The following is a 24,051-nucleotide window of genomic DNA, read 5'->3' on the forward strand; positions in this document are numbered from 1 at the left end:
GCTACAAGTCCAGACGCCTTACTTCAATCTCTTCTCTACAAACATGCCAAAGCAAACAGTTTTTACCAACAATGTTACACACTGAGTTTTGAAGGTCTTAACCACTAGTCTGGAATGTTTACGACATGTGTGAAAAATTGTAATTCACGTGTGTTATTACCCATAGACTCCCATGTTAAAATGTCCAACTTCACAGCAGAAATGAACATGTTTACAGCCTGGTACAAAAAAACATTCTGGTCTCAAATGATAGGTTCTCTTCTAGTGTCAATTGTATGGGGGGTGAATTTTTTTTACAACTCACTTGTTTTAATTCAAAGTCAGCTTTATTGTCAAATCTGCTATATGTGCTGGACATACAGAGAATTGAAATGCGTTACTCTTCACTCCATATATAACATATAACTAAAAACTTGTGTAAGTGTAAAAAAATGTACCTACAATGAGGCACACACAAAATACAAGGCACAAAAATGAAGGCACAATGCAGTAAGAGTGCAGAAGATGTATAGTGCAAGACAGTGCAGTTGGCATAATGTAAACAGTCCAGGAATGGTTTAAGTTATAGCAGCTTATATGAGACTGGATGACATGACTAGGGTGCAAGAGAATGCACAGGGTAAAGTGGCTGGTGCACGGAGTTCCTAACTTGGGGGGGTTCTTTTGTAGAGGGAAGGGGGAGAAAGTGGGGCACAGCCGGGAGAGAGTTCAGCTTCCTGACAGCCTGGTGGATGAAGCTGTCCCTCAGTCTGCTGGTCCTGGCCCGGAGGCTGCGCAGTCTCTTTCCTGATGGCAGCAGACTAAAGAAGCGGTGTAAAGGGTGGGTGGGGTCTCCTGTGATGCGGAGGGCCTTTCGGATGAGACGGCTGTCGTAGAGGTCTTGGAGGGAGGGGAGAGGGACGCTGATGATCCTCTCAGCTATGAGCAGCACTATGCAATGAAGCGTCTTCCTGCAGGTGGCGGTGCAGGCTCCGTACCACAGTGATGCAGCTGGACAGGATGCTCTCAACAGCCCCTCTGTAGAAGGTGCACAGGATGGAGGGAGGGGCTCTGGCTCTTTTGAGCTTGCGGAGGAAGTAGAGGCGCTGCTGTGCCTTCTTGGTCAGGGATGCAGTGTTGTTAGTCCAGGAGAGGTCCTCAGTGATGTGCACACCCAAGAACCCCGTCGATGGTCAGAGGGGTGTGCTGACTGTGTGCTCTCCTGTAGTCCACAACCATCTCCTTTGTCTTCTCCACATTCAGGGAGAGGTTGTGGTCTCTGCACCACTCGGCCAGAAGGTGCACCTCATTCCTGTAGACGCCTTGCTTCAATCTTCTCTACGTATGATGACCTGGATGACTGAGAATCTTCATCAACATCTTCCTGTAGTTTGTTTCATCTCCACCGGAGATGAGACCCACCACAGTTGTGTCGTCCACAAACTTCACAAAGATGTTGGAGTTGTGTATCTTTGAAGAAGAACTTGTTTCTGTCACAGCTTTTGCCTTAAACATAAGCATCTTGTTTGAAGGCAAACTTTGACAAACATTGAAGGCCAGTGTTTGGAGTAGTTGTTTGGTTTCTCCATTGTACAGAACAGAGCATGCCGCACTGCACTGGACTGCATATATCCAGGGGTGGCAATGGATAGCGCATTGGACTTCTAGATTAACACAGGAGAAGTGATTCAAAGGTTGTGGGTTTGAGTCCCACCAGAGTCAAAGTGCCTTTTAACTTCCTGTGGCGCCGTCCTTCAGGGTGGATACAGCTCCTGTCCTGAGAGCTAGAAAAAAAGGACTGCACTCAGACATCCCGGAAAACAGCGTCACTGCCCCCGGCTTTGTGACTGTACAGGTGGACAGAGATCTGACTGGTGTGAGCTTTTGCTTGGCACAGAGGCAGCTAATAAACTGAAAGTTGTACCTTTTTCAAATGACATGGTGAGGAGGAGAACAGAAGATCTCTCAGCTGACATTCAGGCACAGCTGCTGGATAGACTGCGATCATGTAAGAAATGTTCCTTTCAGTTGGATGAATCGACAGAGCAGAGCATCTCCAGTGCTGCTCAGTTGATAGTTTTGGTGTGCTATCCCTGGAAAGGAGATATTTTGGAAGACTTTCTGTTCTGCAAGTTATTGCGCAGATAAAGTCTGTCAATCCAGAGATTAAAGCTGCTCACTGTATGCTGCTGAACATGAGGCACTGCTGGATCACTCTGAGGTGCGATGGCTGTCGCAATGGCTGCAGCACAGAGCTCAATCAGAGGGAAAGAAGAAGGAGCAACATCACTGGAGAGCAGACTGGAGAAGAAGGCAGCGTGCTCAGAGCAGTCAGAAACAGGTGCTGCAGGGTTTCAGCCTTTCTCTGACACAACCTGATTCAGATCATGTGCTTCATCTGGTGCAGAATGATAAGCTGTAAATCCGAATGAACTCAAAATTCATTAGTAATCCTGTACTCCTGTTAACCTCTCATTGTGATCAACAATTACATAATGCAATTAGCAGAAAAAGTGTCACTATTATTACAAAGGGGCAGCTAATTATCTACAGGTTTAGATTTTGTTAGCCACAACACCCACTGTTTTAACGGAGACAAAATGGCTGACAGTAAGTAAATAGTAAAAGTACATTATTTTGTTACATTTGTACTTAAGTACAAGTAAAAGTACTGGCTTAAAAATAAAGTACAAGTACCCAGAAAAACTACTTAATTACACTAACTTGAGTATTTGTAATCAGTTACTGCCACCCTTGGATATTTGCAGTCCACCCCTGGACACATGCAGTCCACCCCTGGACACATGCAGTCCACCCCTGGATATATGCAGTCCAGTGCAGTGAGGCATGCTCTGTTCTGTACAATGGAGAAACCAAACAACTACTCCAAAAACTGGCCTTCAATGCTTGTCAAGATGCTTATGTTTAAGGCAAAAGCTGTGACCTCTTTCAAGTTTTGCAGCGTATTTTCGCTCGAAGCCGTGAACACATGTTAATCAGACAGACGAGGTGGCCGAGTGGTTAAGGCGATGGACTGCTAATCCATTGTGCTCTGCACGCGTGGGTTCGAATCCCATCCTCGTCGTTTCATATTTTAAGGTCAACGTCCTGACACAGGATCATCAGTTGATGGTGTCATAAACATTCCAACTTAAGACAGTAATACTGGTCTCCTGTCTATGGAGAAGTCCACAGTCTGTGCATTGGTCCAGCTGTAGTCATTAATGGAAAACCCACATTCAGTAGGTCAGGAAATGAGAATATGTGAAAAGGTTCAATATTGAAGACACCTGGAGCCACTCTAACCAAATAATGAACTCAAAACACCTGCAAAGGCCTTTAAATGGTCTCAGTCTAGATCTGTAGGCTGCACAACCACGGGAAGACTGCTGACTTGACAGTTGCCCAAAAGACGACCATTGACACCTTGCACAAGGAGGGCAAGACACAAAGAGGCTGGCTGTTCACAGAGCTCTGTCCAAGCACATTAACAGAGAGGGAAGGGGAGTACAAGCAAGAGGGAGTACAAAGTGTTCTGCCCAAACAGGGACTTGAACCCTGGACCCTCAGATTAAAAGTCTGATGCTTCCAATACTTCACTAGTACACTTCATGTGGAGTAGTGAGTCCTGATTGACTTGCGATTAACCCTTTATACAAGGGGGATTAGCTCAAATGGTAGAGCGCTCGCTTAGCATAAGAAGGGGTCCGATTTTCTCGCTGTCGCACGCAAGGGAAAAAGTTGAGAAAAATGTGGAGCCCCGCTGTGTGCGGACAAACGTCTCGTGTAGCGGTATTGAGGCAATATTCCTGTTCATTATAAAGGAGTTTAAGTGAAATATGAAACAAATCATCTGCCATGGGCTGGACTCGAACCCGTAGTCTGTGCGACAATGTATAGAGTTGTTGGAGTGTTTAAATCCCACAATGTGCGTAAAATAATTAATGATTGATTTAGCTTAGTTTAGATATGTTTAAATATATTACAATATCAACAGATGTTTTTTAGTTTATATGCCCCGTCCAATGACTTGTGATGTTTACCTGTTTATGGTTTAATAATATGAACAATGAGCAGTCAACGTGTTTTTGTGTGGGAGCTTCTTTGATGAAGATCAGAGTGAATCTTAAATGTTTATATGATTTATCAGAACCAATATAAAACAAATACAAGTGAATACACACACACACACACACACTGCATACAGGACTATAAAATACTATTCAGCCCATTCACCCATGTGAAAATATATACAACATATACAGGTCAAATATTAGGTCAAATATTACACAATGTACAATTATACAATAAAATTCAACAGCACTGCATAAAGACAGACAGGCTTGTTGATTTAAACATAAGAAAATTGCTTATATACAATATATACAGGCCAAACATTGTACAGTGTTTACTGTGGATGTTTTTGCTGGCGCAGCCACTCATCCAGAGACATTCCACTGGATGAACGCGAGCAAAATGTGGCATTACCATATCTACTGTGGCCAAACTCTGCTGTTTTAGGATGCCCACATTTGCTGCATGTGTTGAAGGTAACCCTTCTCACATACTTCCTTTTTTGGACTCCACTCTCCTCCTCCAGAGCCCGCCGCCGCCTGTTCCTCTGAGTGAAACGGGACACAGTAGGAAGAGGAGCAGCAGACGCAGGAAGAAGTGGAGCTGTGCCTGCACCGGATGCTGCAGTACCAGAAGCTGCCATCACCACTGGCACAGTCATGTTTGGGTTCAGAACTAACATGCCTAACCCAGCTGCTGAAACAGGCTGTGCAGTTTCTGATGCTGTGGGACCAGGTACTGTGGGCGCAGGTGTGATGGGGCGCTCCCTGATGCGCCGGTGACCAGGCCGCAGAGGAGGAGCCTGTCCTTCCTGATTTGGTGGAAGTACAAATGTGTGTCTTGGGCCTGATATGACTGGTGCTTCATCCAGTGGTTCCCTCGGAGCAGTAAGCCGGGTTTGAGCCACAGGAATTGAGGCAGATGGAGCCGGTCCCTGATTAAGGACACTCAATTCCTGATTCTTCTGCCGCCGTTGAAACCTGAAAATACATCATTTGTATTATATGTGTTTAGAAGTATTTACTTCATTTGAGGCAAATAGTGTACCCTGCCTACCACTGAATGAGTGTCCGCTGGTTTAGCTCAAAGAGCTGGATCGTGGTTTCCTCCATCAGCCTGGTGCTGTTAAGCACCAAATCTCGGATGTGGTGGTAATCGGTGAGGATTTTAGACCACCTGGGGTTGCTCACTCCAGCCTTCTTGGTTGTTGACCTGTGTAAAGCGCACAGCTTTACACATATGGCCTCAAGCGGCTGGTACTAGGCCACTGAGCTGGCCCCCCAGGATGGCCAATCAAACACCGTTTTACACTCTCCACACCCGGGGTGACTCCAGATCGCTTTGGTGCCTTAAAGCGGCCGTGTGTCAGTCGAGGCTGATGTCGAGGCTGGTAGTTAACCCATTGTTTGTCACCATCAGGGAGCGCTGCCCACAGCCGGAAGGCCTCTGTCACCTCAGTGAGGTAAGAAGCCTCACGAAGACCCACAAGGTAACCAGCCAGTTCCTGGACCTTGTCCCACCCAGTGACACCATCAGGGCCAATAACTGCTCCCTAGTAAATGCAGATTAATGTTAATATATGTGCAATAAAAGCTGACCAAAAGTTAAAAGGCCATTAAAATGTCTTACCTGAGGCTCGTTGGATGGACTGCTTCCAGGATCCAGTGCAGCCTGAGAGATGTCAGACGGCTGTGACAGCACTAAGGAGGCAGAGGCAGGATGCTGTCCTTCTCCATCACTGGACGTGGATGGGTGGGGTGGAGCAGAGGCCTGAGGACTGGTTGTCAAAGATGGGGGGCTCTTTTGAAGATCATGGCAGGGGTCATCCTCACAGAGCACTGACACTGTGATGTCCTCCATGATCTCCTCCTGAAATCCCTCATCTTGCAGGTCCTCGTCATTTATTTGCTCCACCAACCTGTCCTCCTCTTCAGGGTTCTGGAGCACTGGAGTCAATGTTTTGCCTGTCTGGCTGTACAGATACTCCACCCCCAGCAATTCACCTACAAGAAAAAAACAAAAAAGAAAGTGTTCTTAATATTTTGTCCAGAACATAAAAGGTTATACAGATAATGTTTCAAAATACAAAAATGTGGATTGATGAATAAATGATTTATATTGGTGTTAAATGAGTATTTCTTGCCTGTGTATACTCCAGGAGGGTGGTAGCGCTCATCCCAGGGCTTCCCAAACACAACTCGGCTGAGCTGGTCCACAGCCTCTCGCAAGGGCACTGCCATATGATCGGATGGAAGAGGCTCCTTTTACAGCCTCTTCCATCCGATCTTCATTCCATCGCATCAAGCCTTCAAGGAGATAGGCCTGAAAATGTGCATCACTGGCACTGGTTCCTAAAGGTTAAATAAAATAGGAAAAAGGGTCACACACACGCAAGATATGTGCTACATTTGAGTTACTATGAGGTTACATGCAATAGAGTTATGTAAATACATGAAAAATCATCATTATAACCAGAATTAATGAGGAAAAGTAATTAAATTAGTTTCTTGTGAGATAAGATCTGTTCTGACATCAGAAAAGGACTGTAATATTACTGTAGAATGTGACATTACTTTAAAGTAATGGAAACAGTTACAGTGCTTATAATACTTAAAGAGACACTGTAATCCATATGGGATACCTGGGATGAAGCGGTTCAAGTGGAGGTGGAAAGACTCCAGGGAGGTAGAGCCACGGGCACACCTGTAGCAGCACAGCTCCACACCACCTTTCTTCAGTGTCCCCTTCTTAATGTAGAGTGGGAAGTTCTCTGGGTCTTGGATACACAGTACATGTTTCTGCTGTTCTTTCCATATTTGCTGGATCCGATCATGGTCCAGTAGAGGAACTCCCAGAGTGTCCTTCCCATCCACACTGTCAAAGTGATCAATCAGTGATCCAATCAGGCTGGTGGTCTCCTCCATCCCTCTGGTCCTCCTGCGGCAGTGCAGTGCCAACTCCCTCCGGGTAATGCGAGCACTGAGTGCCTTTTCTGAGAGGTGGCCGGTCTTCTTTGCTGCTAGCTCCCCCTCCTTTGCACGGCGAAGAGCAGCGACATCCTCTGGATCCCATTCAAAGATGCACGTGGACAGACGTGCCATGAAGACTCCATAGAGTGGATGAGCCTCTGTTGTGACACCTGCAGCAAATCGGCGCATAAAATGCCAGATGTCAAGGCGCACTTCGAGGTCATCCCACTCTGAAAACATGGCCTTAACACGAGACTGGCCATGCTGACTGCAGCAGTCTCTGTCCACATACATCACTTTTGGGGGCATCTGTCCTGCCTCCCGATAGCGCTTCATCAGGCCAGCTGAAAGACAAAGACAGATGTAATTTTGGCCTTGACCTCATGCAGTCGCCCCAGAACATCCCTGGAGTATACAGCTAACAGCCACTTAGGTTTAGGTATGGCAGGTAAGGGAGGAGGCTCAAGGAACACAGGAGGCTGCACAAGGGAGGACTTTGTAAATGGCTCACAGGCAGTGAGGTACTGCAGTACACGCTGCGTCCATGCCTCACCATGTTGCTCCATCAACTTCTTGTGAAGCTGAGTCACACTGTTGCCCAATGTCCTCTCCCTCATCATCCTCACCACCCGGTTGTCACATGAGTATCTAATGAAAGACCAGTGTAATAACACAAATGCAGTTTTTGGTTAAACAATAACACAAATCAAAGCACCTAATAATGTTTGATCTTAATTATGACTTACCTGTATGTCAATAAAGCAGGAAACTGACTGCGGTGGCCCATTTCCAGTTGTCCTAAGATGTCTTCGGACCAGGCTGGATACTTTTTTGTGCAGCGTTTGCACTCCAAGTACTCTGTTGCAAGGTCATACCACCCGTCGATGTCTAAGACCTTGCGCACAGTACGACACAGTCCTGCCGCTGTTAGTCTGTGTTTACCACAGTCTGGGCGAACACAGACAAGAGGGAACTGCCACATCTTCAGCGGCATCCATAAAAAAAGGGGCCGACAGAAGAAGAGGTCAGGTGAGGCGGGCAGCTGACTGTGAATGAGAGGGGGCTGAGGAGGATGCCACCAAAGCTTCAGCTGGGGCACTAGCTCTGGCTTGCCAGTGTGTAGGTTGGCCTTGAAGAGGGTCTTACGGATCCACTCCTGCTGGAAAGGTGGAAGCTGATCCTTCCAGTGACGAGGGAGCTCAGTAGGTGGCTGATGATGTGGAGGGTCTGGTATTTTTACCACTAGAGGCGGACCAGCACAGGCCTCTGAATGAGCAATGGCTGGAGCTTTTGAAGGAGAAATGCAGAAAAAAATAATATAAGGATGACTGTTGCATTTGATCGCAGTCCACAATCTGCCTGCACAGCATACATTTGGACAAGCATTAATAGATTATGATTATAATTAATAGTTAGACATGAAAAATAAGAGACCGCTGTGGTTTCTTATTTTTTCCAGAGCTATATTTGAAAAGGATTAGATGGAATAGAGCAAAGAAAATAAGTTGTGATGAATTTAGTATAAAGTAGTGATGCCCACAGACATGAAGCGTGCACAAAGTTGCAGTGATGAAAAACAGTTACTGTGATCATTAAAACAATGAATCTCCTCCGTCCTGTTCAGGGGATTAGACAGATAGTGAGTGAGAAAAGCAAGTGATGTTAGTGAAAATGTTATCCAATGATTGTTTCTCAACGGGAAACACAAATGAAAACACCAACACCTTTGGATACCCTTGAGGTTTTGAAGAGGTGCACTCAAAGAATGCATCCCGCTTGAAGCTTGATGCGACATAATCCTGTACTGTAAACAAAAATATTTGAAAAAACAGTGATTTTTTATTCCTCAAAAATAATACTTCACAGTGTGTTTTCACTAAACATTTTCATAATATTTGCATTTGTGTCGTATGCCACACCTGTATTCTGCTGTGCTTCATATTGTGACACTGCAGATACCAGCTCCTCATCATCGTCTTCAGCAAAGTCACCCGCTCCAGAAGGGGCAACAGAAGTGCCTGCAGCACAAATAAAAAATGTTATTAGCATTTATTAATAGGTTAATAAAATTATTACTGTTGACAAGACACAAGGACAAACAATGTACGATGTTACTCACCAGTAGGGAAGAGCTGCCTTTGTGCCAAATGTTTGGCTGGGGTTCTGTTGGCAGAGTGCACTGCGGTATCGGGGCTGGAAACAGCAAGTGGATAAGTCTGTGTAGTCTGTCATAATGATAACTGAATACATATACAGTACATGTTACGCAGTTACACTCACAGGGTTTAACTGGTGACATCAGTTTTTTAGCCAGCTGTGAAGGAGACAAATGTTTGCCACGCGCCAACAGTGCTTTCACAGTGCCAGTCTTCCACACACCAGTTTGGATGGCAGCAGGTGAAGGAGCAGACATGTGGGAGGCTGCAGGGGTAGGTGCAGAGGCACTGGAGGCTGCAGGGGTAGGTGCAGAGGCACTGGAGGCTGCAGGTGTAGGTGCAGAGGCACTGGAGGCTGCAGGTGTAGGTGCAGAGGCACTGGAGGCTGCAGGTGTAGGTGCAGGCTGACATGCTCCAGCAGAAGCCCTTCTTTTCAAGACGTATGTCTTGAAAATAGCCATGTTGGTTTTGGGCCTGGCATCTGCCTTGATCAGGTACTTGATGAGAGCCTGGGCCTCCTTGCTCTGGTCTTCATAGACGTCCTTCATGGACCGGCCCTTGAAGTCTCCAAACTCTACCATCAAACATCCCTGGTCTCCAGTTTCCCGGGCTTCTGCTTGAGATTGCTGCTTTCTTTTAAACTTCTCCAGTTCCTCTGCCATCTCTCTAATAAGAGATGTGTACTGAATGAACAGCTGCTTATTTTGTGACAGGGGGTTTGCCTGCACCGTCTCTTTAGATATGCTGTCCATCAAATACAATGCATACCCCAGAGAGTTTTCCAGGAGCCATCTAAATCTCTGGCCCTGGTACTTCCCAAACTGGAGCTTGCAGTGAGCAAGCACCAAAAACTGGTCACTGGGGTCTCCACCGTTTACACTCACAAACGTTCTGGCCTCCGCCAGCACTTCCTCTTCAGGTTTGGCCCTTCCAGATTCCACATTTTGCGTTTGCAGCGCCTCCTCTGATGGCGCCATGAGGAGACGCTGTGATGTAGCCGACTGCCGCTTAAAAACCGGATAAGCATACATTTTCTGAAATGAAAATCAGAACAACACTATTACCGCTGAAAGATACCTGTACTTTTAGAGTGTGATCATTTAACAAGCTACTTCATTTCCCCACAGGGATTGATAAAGTAATTCACATTACTATGATAATGTGTACTACTGTGTCTCCTACAAAGCAAAACCATGTTATTTTCATTGAGCTATTGTATTGTACCTTTATTTAAATATTTGTAGAGGTAAGTTGTTAAAGGGGAGGGATTGTAATAAAACACCCACCTGAAAACAAACCATTTTAACATCATAACATAACTTAATTTGTAAGAGTAAAAAGTATTCTATTTTGATTTATTATATTAATGTTAAAACTGGAATTTCTGAACTGATCAATATCCTACGTTTATAGTTTATAGAGATAGTGAATGACCTCCTGGATTAGCCTACATGTAGGCTACTTTACATCTACAAAAAGCGGTTTACACCATTACAAGGTATTACATGCATATTAGTATGTTATGTGTACATTACATAAAACGAACAATAGAGCAATATCTACCAGTTTACAGAGAATCAATTGCACGTATAGCCTGTTAGCGGGTGGCCATGATAGCGATAGCGATCAATGGTAGTGACATTTTTTGGTCGGTATTTACAGGTTGACGGGTACGTCGAAGAAAACGTGTGCTATATAATGTCCAATCGCTATATCGCTATGTCTGCCTGTTTTGTTTTCTTAAGATACAGACTGTATCTGAACAGACAATGGCTGATTTATAGTAAATTAAATAAGGTGAAGTAAACTTCATCTTACCGTTTTCACGAGGAAGGGTCAGTAAGCCACAGTGAAGGAACGCGATTGGTTGGTCAAAAGTAAGCCCAGGGAAAGGAACGTGATTGGTCAAAAGTAAGCCCAGGGAAAGGAACGTGATTGGCTAATGTGGGCTTACTTTGGGCTTACTTTGGCTCGACTAGCGCGATGCAGTAAGCGCAAGTGAGAGGTAGCAGGATCGATGCCCGCATCCTCCAGCCTGCATTTTAGGAGGGAGAGTGTAGCTGGATGGATGAGGATGGATGGATAATGTAGTGGACTCCCACCCAGCAGATCAAGTCCCAGAGGTTACAGCATCATTTATTAACTGAGTTTCCCCTCAGGGAAGCTGCTGTTTACAAGCTGTTTACAGAGAGAAGCAAGAAAACAACAGTCAGCATCATCTTCCATAAAAACACATGACAATAACAGGTGAGACAGAGAGTTTATGATCAGTGCTCCCCCTGCTGGTTAGGACATATGATGACATTTTAAATGTACCAGTCAAAAGTCACTCAGTGGTTTGTCTTTGTTTTTATGACTTTCTACATTGTAGATTCATCCTGAAGACATCAGAGCTATGAAGGAACACATGTGGAATGATGTAGTGAACAAACAGTGTTAAACCAAGCAGAATATGTTTGATGTTTGACATTCTTCCAAGCAGCCAGCTTTTGCTTTGATGACAGCTTTGCACACTCTTTGCATTCTCTCAATCTGAACTGAGCCACCAATGCTGTGCAATGCTGACATCTAGTGGTGGAGTCCAGCTGTCTTTGATGATACTGATTGGACTTGATGAGGAAAGACACACACCTGTCTGTATAAGACCTTACAGCTCACAGTGCAGGTCACATACTGGGTGATGACGTCCTCCTGCAGGTGTTACTGTGGAACAACTGCTCTGGATTGGGATGAGTCTGAATAGAACTTTGTTAGCTTTGTAAAGCTGTGTGGTAGTTAGAGAGGAACTGAAAAGAGTCAACAACAAGGAGTTGTCTCCAATGAAATAGTTACACATCAGGGCTCGTCCGGGATTTGAACCCGGGACCTCTCGCACCCTAAGCGAGAATCATACCCCTAGACCAACGAGCCATGTGTGCCCTCTGATCTTCATGTGTCAGCAGCTGAAACTGAAATGTAAATGAATAAAAGACTACTGTGCGCTATAGCTGTCTGGAATTAGCGACCTATCTACCACGCGTGTCACATGTGCTCGGAAAGCTCGGAAAGTGTGGACAAGCTGGAGGTGGAAGAGAACCGTCAGGAGAGGGATGAACAGCTGCCATGATATTTGTAATGGGACGTCAGGACTTTGTTTTGGTTTTCTTTCCAGAACAATAAAGGATCTGAAATGAAATGTGTGAAATGTTTGTTCCACCATTTTGAAGACTTGGATTAAATTACGCATTCTGGGAAATTTTTTTACATTTTTTTTTTATTTTAGGTACTTTAGTAATCCCAGAGGGAAATTGTTTAAGGCCCCTAAACAAAAGACAGGTCCTCTGGCCAGTAGGTGGCGCAGTGTCTGTAGCATTTCAGCATATCAGCTGTGAGTCAAATGTTCAGCATGACTGTAAGGTTTCATCCACATAGGATGAAGAATGAGGGAGATACAGCCACAGAAACCCTGTGGGGGTCTCAGCAGGGGATAATTGTCTAGTTGTTGAATCTAGAATCTAGAATCTTCTAATACGTCAGACAAAAAGACATTTCCTGGGACACATCAGCTGAGTGTGTGTTTGTGCAGTGAAATACACTTGTTGTGAGGACTTGAATCAGTTTACTCCTCAAACATACTCCTGAAACTTCTCTAAGCTTAATGAACAGTAAACACAGGTTCATGAAGCAGTGCTTCCAGCCAACGATCACACAGTTTAACACATCTTTGTTTTGTGTGGTGTTGTCAGACGGCAACCTTCGGGGTTCAAACTTGAAGCCCATGCGTAAGTGTCAAAACTTGTAATTCATGCCGCAACCACTGGGGGCTGGCTCCAAAAGCGAGTCATTTCCCATAGACTCCCATGTTAAAATGTCTGACTTCACAGCAGGAATGAACATGTTTACAGCCTGGTACAAAAAAACATTCTGGTCTCAGATGATAGGTTCTCTTCTAGTGTCAATTGTATGGGGGGGATTTTTTTTATATAACTTACTCGTTTTAATTATATTCGGACTTAAAATTCTGCATAATTATAGGCGTTGCCACTTGAGCAGCAGAAGGCTGACATATAACAATGCGAGTTTCCTGCTTTCATGATCGCCCGCCCCCAAACTCCACTCGTGCTCCCCCTCTTTGTACGTATTTGGAGTTTTTGGCGGACGTGATGCTTCCAACATGGCGGCTCCCACGAGCCTCAGAACGGCTCTTCAGAAACAAATGGGTGACATCACGGAAGCTCTGTCTATAGTTTTTACTCTCAATGGGTTTTGTCTTTCTTTAAAAGGAACCTCCTACAGATCTTTGAAGGCATGGATGGGAATTGAACCCATGATCTTTGGTTTACGAGACCAACGCCTTACCACTTGGCCACCACGCCACCACGGCTTTTTCTTTTAACTTCTGAATTGATCACTGATCGTGATCAATACACACAACATAAAACAGCAGAAGTCTTGTGATCCTACACTCAAAGAAACCACAACAGCATGCAGCTTTACCTTCAGGTCTAACAGCTGGGAGCTTTTTCCAGCATTATTCTGTCTCAGCATGATCATGGCTAACAGGACACAGAGGACAGGTGGTTTGTAAGGATGGAAGTTAGGATGCTACAGTACATAACAGAAGCTCACAGGCAGACACGTTTTTTCCAGCATAGTAACGCCATGTTACGTGGTCTGCGGTCTCTGCTTTGCTCATTGTGGAGTCACATGTGCTGTATTGTACTGTTTGTGAAAAAAGAAGGATAGTGTTTTATTACAAACACCACTGAAGCCTCCATGAGGTTGTTCTTGTATAGTTCCTGTGATGTTTAGGTTACCATTGTAAGATCCAAACCAGGTGTGCAGTGTAAAAACAATACACTTCAGAGCTTCAGGGCATTTATTGTTCATTAAAAATATCTAAAGTTGGTTATCCATCAACAACAATGGAGAAATGACAGTGATGAATCAGCCTACAACTGAATTTACAGTAAGTTTGAATATTTGTAGGGGCATCGATCTTCAGTAATAACTGCTAATAATAATTATACAGAAGAAATGGTGCACTGGAGGAACAATAATACTTGATAAATACTGTACAGTGTGTGATGCACACTCTACTTTTAGGAACATCTAAAGTGTGAAGAAATAGGAGCTGTCATCACAATAAAGACGGACACAGTGCAACAGTCTGTTGCTAAAATGCTTCATCAAAAAGCATCGGAGCTCAGCGACAAAAGTTCAAGTAATAAAGCAACAAAAGCATTAAAGGATGGTCATCATGTCTGTTATATCAAATGTAGACATGAACGGTATTAAACTGGCTGCTGAAACTACAGCTATGAAGCTATAGCTATGAAGTTCAGCTCGTATTAAGGAAGCTGTGATTAAGATTTTATTTTACTTTATTAGGGCCCAAGCACGAAACGTGCGAGAGCCTGGATTTAAACTGAATGTTTATTAATGTTTAGAATTTATTAGGTTTTATTTTTAGTTTACGCTTACTACTTTACCTTTTTTTATATTTCTAACCTGTTTTTTGAGTATACATGGAGCACCTGGAATGAAAGCAATTTCCCCCTGGGATCAATAAAGTATTTCTGATTCTGATTCTGAAATGCAAGCATAAATGCATGTTACACCGTGTGGGCGGGGCAACGTCATGAAGTTGACCCTTCGCCACCATAGAGAAAGCTGCTGTGTTTCTTGATTTGTTCATCCTACCTGCCTCTTACTCTATCATGACATCAGCCCCTGTGCACCTTTTAAAACCCCCAAATCGTCATATGTGGGCGTGGCCACATGGCTCAGCAGCGCCCCCTGGAATGAGATCTGAGTCCCACGCAATTCAGAAGTATGCCTACTACCAATGTCCAATAGATGAATAGATCCTCCACATCTTCTAGGGTCCCTTCAGGGCAGAGGGGTTCTCCCGGTGATGTCTTTCTTTGTGAGAAAATGTTGTCCAATGCACTGAGCGACCAATTTATTAGCTCCATGTCAAAAAATTATCCCAAGGATAGCAAAGCAGGGTGTTCAGGGAATAAAAAGTCACAAAAATCACAGGACAGGACAAGCCTTATCTAGACATGGAGGACAGTCTCCTCATGGAGGACAGTCTCGCCGGGTAGAAGAGGAGAAGAAGATCCATGTGAAGCAGGTTCCATGGTGTAATGGTTAGCACTCTGGACTTTGACTCCAGCGATCTGAGTTCAAATCTCAGTGGAACCTTTTGTTTGGATGGTAATACTGGTGTCCTAATCTAACAGTAGTCATAGTAGTCAACAGTCAGTAGTTGGTGTAAAATAATTGGATTAGAGATTAGATTAGAATATGCATTGACTAGATTTATTTTGTAACTGTATCCCAAGCCTCCATAGATGATGAGAAATGCTGTCTTTCCACCCAGATGACTATAGCAGACTGTCAACACACACACACTAACTAGCACATTAATGCTAACATCAGTGGATAGCTGCTGCAATGTACGGTAAGTGTGTTATAGCTGTATAACACACTGTATAGAGTGTAACATGTATAGCCAGAAACTATGCCAGGGACTTGTGCAGGACTAGTTGATAGCCCATCATTAGAGTTTAAATGGGGGTGAAACCTGCTAGGAAGGGATGAAAGGACAGAGTTGTAAACAGGTGAGAGCTGATGGTTTTTTCACATAGATGACTCTTTCCGCCATCTATGTGAAATTGAAAAAAACTCCTCATTTCAGGTGAGATGATGAAGCCCAGTGCTTGGATGCTGTCCATTGAAGGAGAGGTGGTGGTGGGACCACACAACAGTTTCAGAGGACAGGAGGGGTTCATATATCAGTGAGTTACAGAAGAATCAGAAGGAAAGGACACAGTGATGACTGCATGTTTGGAGCAAACAATCAGTCCTGGAGTCTGAGCTGCTCTGATTGTGGTTACTCTGTCTGGCACAATAACAGAAAAAACACTCATCTCCTCCTCCTCTGGCTCTGACGGAGCAGCAGTGTATGTGGACTGTCCTGCTGGCACTCTGTCCTTCTACAGACTCTCCTCTGACACACTGATCCACCTCCACACCTTCAGCACCACATTCACTCAGCCTCTACATGCTGGGTTCTTGTTGGGTTCTGGTTCCTCAGTGAGTCTGTGCTGTGTGTAGAAGCAGAGTGTGTGGAAGTGACAGCAGCTTCAACTTTGTGCTTTAAATGTTGATGATGTTTCACTTTCATTTGAATCACTGACTGTGATTTCAGGTCAGAACATGTTTTTGTCTTAGAAGCAGTGAAATGAAGAATGTGAAGCTGAATTTATGATCATGAACTTTGACATGTCCTCACAAATGAAACCCTTACATTAAGAAATGCATGATTCCATGTTGTTATGGCTCTGATATTAAAATGTAGTATTATAATAGGAGTTAATGGACCTAAGTGGAAAACACCATTTAAAACTGCTGCAATACAAACACTAATAACTCCAACTCAATATTTTGGATAAACTTTGACATGACAGATATAAAATAATGCCTGAGCCTCCCAACTTGTACAATAACTTGTTTTGTGCATTTTTACATGAAATATTTGCATCATGCAATCTACCTGGCATTTAAAGCGTTAAACTCCTCCAATGATTTCATGTTTGGTAGTTCTGAGCAGTCCTGAAGTTGTTCCACATATTTATGCAGAAAAATATGAATCTGTTAAGTTTTTAGAGCAGTTTTTAGAAGCGGACATTTTTGTCCCTGATGACACAAAGGGTAGTAAATGTGTTTCCCAGTGTTCTGGTGATGGATCAGACATTTGAACATTTACATTTGAATTCTAAAATTTGTGTTGAACTGCCCGATTGCCCTTTTTTCCCTCAACCTGTGACGTCGGCGGAACTGCGATCACTCACCTGCTCCTGCCCGGGACGTTAAAAAGAAGCAAAGACACAAAGAAAGACTCAGAGAGACACTGCAGCGCTACCACGCAGCTGTGGACCTTTCAAAAGCAAAAGCATTGAAGGCATTCAGTGCCACAATGGAGAGATGTGGATCTTGAGGAGCTGCGTGAATTCCTGGGGCTGCTGATCCTGGGCGGCATGTACCGGTCCAGACACGAGTCCATGAAGAGCCTCTGGGATGAAACAACAGGGAGGGTCATTTTTGCAGCCAAGATGTCCCAAAAAAGGTTTTCCTCCATCAACCTCGCTATGTGATTTGATGATCGACTGTCCTGGCCAGAGCGCCACAGGTGAGACAAGCTGGCTCCTGTGCGAGATCTGTGGACCCAATGGACCACCTGCATCCCAAAAATGTATAACCCAGCGAGGGATGTATGTGTTAATGAACAGCTGGTCCCTTTCAGGGGCCGCTGTTCGTTCAAACAATACATTCCCTCCAAACCCGCCAAGTACGGGTTAAAAATCTGGGTGCTGAGTGATGTGCAGACCTCCTATGCATGGAGATTGGAGTTGTACACAGAGGTCTGCCGCATCAGCACCCAGAGAACAGAACCAGGGGATGCGGGTGGTCCTTCAGCTAAGAATTTCCTTCGGGATTAATAAAGTTTTATCTTATCTTATCTTATCTTAACTGAAAAGGGCTACACAGTGACTGCGGGCAATTTTTTACATCTTTCCCCCTGGCTGCAGAGCTCCAAAAGGGCAAGATGGCTCTGGTCGGGACAGTGCGAAAAAATAAGCCAGAGCTCCCCCAGCAGCTGCTCACCGTGAAGCAGAGACAGGTGCTGTCCTCTTGCTTTGCATTCACCCAGGACTGGACAGCAGTGTCGTATGTACGAAGAATGTGGTCCTCCGCAGTACAAAAAACGGGGAGCCAGTATTCCAGGAGTCTGGTAAGTTAAAGCCCCAGATCATCCTGGACTACAGCAAAGCCAAAGGAGCTGTGGACCACCTGGACCAGGTAAGCAACATATCAATTATTACCCAAGTTATTTACTTATGTACATGTTAAGTAAATACATTTGTATGTAGTATTATTATGTATTATTGTGATTGTCTGACATAGCCATACTATTTATTCAATTGTATTCCATATTTTACATATTATTGGAAGATTTCAGACTCTTTTTCATAATAAGAAGGTTGTGTGTAAATGTATTCAAACCATCTGAGCATTTCTTTTTCAGATGTGTGGTACATACTCGTGCCGGCGCAAGACACCGAGAGGGCCAATGTGCATTTTATATCACATGCTGGACATGTCTTGCTTCAATGCTTTTGTACTCTTTGTGGCTGTCGATCCTGCATGGAACAGCCAGAAAACCTGGTCCTTCAGGAAGAAGGAAGAAGGAAAAGAAGAAGAAGAAGAGGAAGAAAAAGAAGGGCCAGGGCCATCTAAAAGCCGCAAGCAGTGCACTTTGTGCTTCCAGCGCAGACGTGTGTGGAGCCACTGTGCCAAATGTGGGGCACACTGTGCCAAATGTGGGGCCCATGTCTGCAAAATGCGTCATGATGTCATCTGCAGTGATTCCCTTAAAATGTTAAAAAATATTTCAAAAGAAGAAAAAAAAATGTTCAATGTCTAATTACGTCTGAAGTTATTTAAAAAACAATTTGATGCAGTGAAATTAAAAAATATTTATATATGACATTGTTATTGTACTTGTGATTTTTTTTTAAAGTTTATGGGAGGACAAGGTTCCCATTGGTGATCTGATAGTGAGAGAACTTGATGCTCTCCTTCATATCTGCATCCTTGACTCTTGGCAATGGCAGGTATATGGTTTCACACAAAATATGTGATACAAATTAGAGTCATTTTTAACAATGACAAAAAAACATAACACATCCACACAATCTCACTGTATAATGCTAAGCTATTGTTTCCTTGACAGCTATTATGTAGAAGAAGTCGAGCAGTTCAGGATCGTTGACGAGGGAGAAACGTGCGATCTCAAGGATGGAAAAATGTGCAGTGGGTGCAGGAAGTATTCAGACCCCCTTAAATGTTATATTGCAGCGATTTGCTAAAATCATTGAAGTTCGTTTTTCCTCATTAATGTTCACACAGCACCCCATACTGACAGAAACACACAGAGTTGTTGACATGTTTGCAGATGTATTAAAAAGACAAAGTGAAATATGACATGGTCCTAAGTAGGGATGGGACTGTTCAGGAAAAAAATCAGAACCGTTCGGTGAATGTGTTTTGGTTCGGGGCGTGTGTTTTGTTCGGTTCTGTACATGCGCAGCAAGTAATGTCAAGTCCAGTCCAGTCCAACCGCCAGCTAAATACCTAAAAGAAGAAGAAGAAGCAGCAGCAAGTAATGCAGGGAGGCGTGTTTTCCACTGTCACACTGAGAGGCACTCTGGACTCTGACTCCAGCAATCTGAGTTCAAATCTCAGTGGAACATTTTGTTTGGACAGTAATCCTGGTGTCCTATCTACACAGATCAGTCTATGGAGAAGTCCACAGTCTGTTCATTGGTCCAGCTGTAGTCATTAATTACTGAAATAAATCAACCTTTTCATGATATTCTACTTTCAAGTGTTTATTTCTTTTAGTTTTGATGGTTATAACTGACAACCAATGAAAACCCACATTCAGTATGTCAGGAAATGAGAATATGTGAAAAGGTTCAATATTGAAGACACCTGGAGCCACTCTAACCAGATAATGAACTCAAAACACCTGCAAAGGCCTTTAAATGGTCTCAGTCTAGTTCTGTAGGCTGCACAACCACAGGAAGACTGCTGACTTGACAGTTGCCCAAAAGACGACCATTGACACCTTGCACGAGGAGGGCAAGACACAAAGAGGCTGCCTGTTCACAGAGCTCTGTCCAAGCACATTAACAGAGAGGGAAGGGGAGTACAAGCAAGAGGGAGTACAAAGTGTTCTGCCCGAAGAGGGACTTGAACCCTGGACCCTCAGACTTGCAATTGACCCTTTGTACAAGGGCTATTAGCGATTAGCTCAAATGGTAGAGCGCTCGCTTAGCATGCGAGAGGTAGCGGGATCGATGCCAGCATCCTCCAGCCTGCATTTTAGGAGGGAGGGTGTAGCTGGATGGGTGAGGATGGATGGATAATGTAGTGGACTCCCACCCAGCAGATCAAGTCCCAGAGGTTACAGCATCATTTATTAGCTGAGTTTCCCCTCAGGGAAGCTGCTGTTTACAAGCTGTTTACAGAGAGAAGCAAGAAAACAACAGTCAGCATCATCTTCCATAAAAACACATGACAAACATGTGAGACAGAGAGTTTATGATCAGTGCTCCCCCTGCTGGTTAGGACATAAGATGACATTTTAAATGTACCAGTCAAAAGTCACTCAGTGGTTTGTCTTTGTTTTTATGACTTTCTACATTGTAGATTCATCCTGAAGACATCAGAGCTATGAAGGAACACATGTGGAATGATGTAGTGAACAAACAGTGTTAAACCAAGCAGAATATGTTTGATGTTTGACATTCTTCCAAGCAGCCAGCTTTTGCTTTGATGACAGCTTTGCACACTCTTTGCATTCTCTCAATCTGAACTGAACCACCAATGCTGTGCAATGCTGACATCTAGTGGTGAATTCGCAGGTTACAGAATCAGATCAGAAATTACTTTATTTATCCCAGAGGGGAAATTCTTGTTTGTTACAGACAAATAGAAGAAAAGATAATTGAAATATGAAATAGAAATATATAATAAATATTGAAATACCTAGACAGCATTTAAATCCCTGAGTTGTATCTAAAGAACATATTTACTATTGTACAAAAACCTTTACACAGTAAAGAGCCTGACATGAATGTACCAGTATGAATGTACAGTGTCTGAGTGACTGTCACAGTTCAGAGTTCAGTAGTTTGACTGAGACAGGCAGGAATGACTTCCTGTGTCTCTCAGTGGTGCATCGTGGGAGTCAGAGTCTGTTGCTGAACAAGCTCCTGTAGCTGGTCAGCACAGTGTGGAGCGGGTGGGAGGGACAGTCCAGTATGGTCTTTATTTTGGACAACATCCTCCTCTGACACACCTTTGTCAGAGAGTCCTCTCCCACAACATGGCCGGCCTTCCTGATGATTCTGTTTATGTCCCTCACCCTCAGACTGCTGCCCCAGCAGACAACAGCATACATGATGGCACTGGCCCGCACAGACTCATAAAACATCCTCAGCATCGTCCTGCAGATGTTAAAGGACCTCAGCTGCCTCAGAAAGTAGAGGCGACTCTGGCCCTTCCTGTAAACAATGTCCACGTTCTTACTCCATTCCAGTTTGTGGTCCAAGTACATTCCCAGGTATTTGTACTCCTCCACCACCTCCACACTGACCCCTTTGATGCTGGTAGGGGTCACTGGAGCCTTTGTCCTCCTCAGATCCACCACTAGTTCCTTTGTCTTTGTCACATTGAGCAGTATGTGGTTGCTCTCGCTCCAGGTGACAAAGTTATCCACATACATCCAACCACTGCAGAGTCATCAGAGAATTTCTGGAGGTGGCAGGTCCCTGTGGAGCCCTGGTGTGGCTGATCAGTCTGTCAGACATACAGCTCTGTAGGCGTACACACTGTGGTCTGCCAGTCAGATAGTCCACCATCCAGGACACCAGTGGGGCATCCACCTGCATTGCTGTCAGCTTCTCAGCCAGCGGGGCCAGCAGTCGTTAGCAGGGTGAACCGGGGTCACCTTTAAAACTGATACAGCTCATTGGCCCTTTCCACACTGCCATTAACTCCACCCCTGCTGCTCCACCTGTAACCAGTGATGGTCATGCCACTCCACACCTCTCTCGTGTTGTTTTGCTGAAGTTTCCACTCCAGCTTCCTCCTGTACTTCTCCTTGGCCTCCCTGATTTTTATTCTCAGGTCCTTCTGTGTAGCTCTCACCTCCTGCCTGTCACTCGCTTTGAATGCCTTCTTTTTTCTGTTTAAAATGGCTTTAATGTCCTTAGTCACCCATGGCTTGTTGTTGGGGTAACAATTCACTGTCCTAACTGGAACAACACTGTCCACACACAAGTTTATGTATCCAGTCATGCACTCTGTGATCTCATCAATGTCCTGCCAGTCAGTCACTTAAAAGCATTCCTGAAGTGTTGCAGCCTCCTCATTCCAAAATCAATCCCTCCTCCACATAAAGTCAAAAGTTCAAAAGTTCTATGTGAGTCATTAAATGAGAGGTTCCAGCAGATTCCAAGCGGTTCCAAACATCTGAAGAGAAGCTGAGAAGCCTGAGATACAGGGGCTGCAATCTGTGCTTCAACTGTTCCTGTTTAGACAATAAGAACAGATCATCACTGTCTTTTAAAATATTCTGATCAAATCACATTAGTTTGTATATTTATATTACACACAGAGCTGTTGTTTCAGTCACATTCATTTGTTATGTGTACAGTGGGTGCAGGAAGTATTCAGACCCCCTTAAATGTTTCACTTTGTTATATTGCAGCCATTTGCTAAAATCATTGAAGTTCATTTTTCCTCATTAATGTCCACACAGCTCCCCATACTGACAGAAACACACAGAGTTGTTGACATGTTTGCAGATGTATTAAAAAGACAAAGTGAAATATGACATGGTCCTAAGTATCAGAGCCTTTGCTGTGACTCTCATATATTGAACTCAGGTGCGTCCATTTCTTCTGATCGTCCTTCAGATGGTTCTACACCTTCATCTGAGTCCAGCTGTCTTTGATGATACTGATTGGACTTGATGAGGAAAGACACACACCTGTCTGTATAAGACCTTACAGCTCACAGTGCAGGTCACATACTGGGTGATGACGTCCTCCTGCAGGTGTTACTGTGGAACAACTGCTCTGGATTGGGATGAGTCTGAATAGAACTTTGTTAGCTTTGTAAAGCTGTGTGGTAGTTAGAGAGGAACTGAAAAGAGTCAACAACAAGGAGTTGGTCTCCAATGGAATAAAGTTAAACATCAGGGCTCGTCCAGGATTTGAACCCCGCACCTCTCGCACCCTAAGCGAGAATCATACCCCTAGACCAACGAGCCACGTGTGCCTCCTTATTTTTCATGTCAGTCGGTGGAAGAACAACACAAAGCACATGTTCTTCTTAGTTTGACATTGGTAAAGATATGAACAAAGATTTCTTCTAATTGTGTCAACAAAGACTGGACACTTTGCATATCACTGTCCTCCATGAGGAGACTGTCCTCCATGTCTAGGTAAGGCTGTCTAGGTAATGTCTGTCTAGGTCATGTCTAGGTAAGGCTGGAGAAATGTCTTTTTGTGGCTGTGGCATTAGCTCAACATTGAATCATAAAGTCTATTTGTTGCATAACAGGAAGTGGTGTTGTATTAGGGTGTGACCCTCCTGAGAAGCAGAACCTCTCCTTTATAGGGGCTGTCTTGATAACACCTGAATGCTGCAGAGCATCTTCTTCTTTCCTGCTAAATAAATAATGGCCCTGTGGTCTGGTGGTGTCGGTTCACCTTGGACAGCGATGGACAGGAGGACAGGAAGGTCCGGCTGCTCTCAGCTGGGACCTGTGTGTGTCTGGGTGCACACACACCTGCAGTCTGCCCACAGTTACTGACGTAGCCACTCCGTCACACCCCAGCTGACACATGACCACACCAGGTGGCTGCTGCTATGATAGATGGTGGTTGTCAGCATTCCTTGTTAGTATAGTGGATAGTATCTCCGCCTATCACGCGGAAGACCGGGGTTCGATTCCCCGACGGGGAGAAAGACTTTTACCACCAGATAGGATGATACTGACCCTGCACATTGCTGCTGCAATAGAAAACATTTCCCAGTTTGGGATAAATAAAGTATTTGTTCTGTTCTGTTCTGTTCGTCTTGTGTCTTGTGAGCTTTAGATTATATTATTTCTTGGGCTCTGTGTTCTAAGAGTCTGAAAATATGTGATTTCCTTTATTTACAGTGGTGCATGTCATGTGACTTTACTTATGCAACATGTATGATAATGTTCTGTCTCCTCTCATTTCCAGACGTGCAGCCAAAAA

The 24,051-nt window shown here is 44.3% G+C and overlaps 5 non-coding genes across 5 annotated transcripts; 3 read left to right on the forward strand and 2 right to left on the reverse strand.

Moving 5' to 3' along the window:
- The first annotated feature begins 2,982 nt into the window (after positions 1 to 2,982).
- Positions 2,983 to 3,064, forward strand: trnas-gcu (transfer RNA serine (anticodon GCU)). The gene has a single exon. It is a non-coding gene; the product is annotated as a tRNA-Ser (tRNA).
- Positions 3,065 to 12,016: 8,952 nt separating this feature from the next.
- Positions 12,017 to 12,088, reverse strand: trnap-agg (transfer RNA proline (anticodon AGG)). Its single transcript has one exon. It is a non-coding gene; the product is annotated as a tRNA-Pro (tRNA).
- A 1,373-nt stretch (positions 12,089 to 13,461) lies between these two features.
- Positions 13,462 to 13,533, reverse strand: trnat-cgu (transfer RNA threonine (anticodon CGU)). Its single transcript has one exon. It is a non-coding gene; the product is annotated as a tRNA-Thr (tRNA).
- A 1,762-nt stretch (positions 13,534 to 15,295) lies between these two features.
- trnaq-uug (transfer RNA glutamine (anticodon UUG)) lies at positions 15,296 to 15,367 on the forward strand. Its single transcript has one exon. It is a non-coding gene; the product is annotated as a tRNA-Gln (tRNA).
- An 8,331-nt stretch (positions 15,368 to 23,698) lies between these two features.
- trnad-auc (transfer RNA aspartic acid (anticodon AUC)) lies at positions 23,699 to 23,770 on the forward strand. Its single transcript has one exon. It is a non-coding gene; the product is annotated as a tRNA-Asp (tRNA).
- The last annotated feature ends 281 nt before the right edge of the window (positions 23,771 to 24,051 follow it).

The sequence above is a fragment of the Parambassis ranga genome, unplaced genomic scaffold (genome assembly GCF_900634625.1).
Source record: "Parambassis ranga unplaced genomic scaffold, fParRan2.1 scaffold_27_arrow_ctg1, whole genome shotgun sequence".
NCBI lineage: Eukaryota > Metazoa > Chordata > Actinopteri > Ambassidae > Parambassis > Parambassis ranga.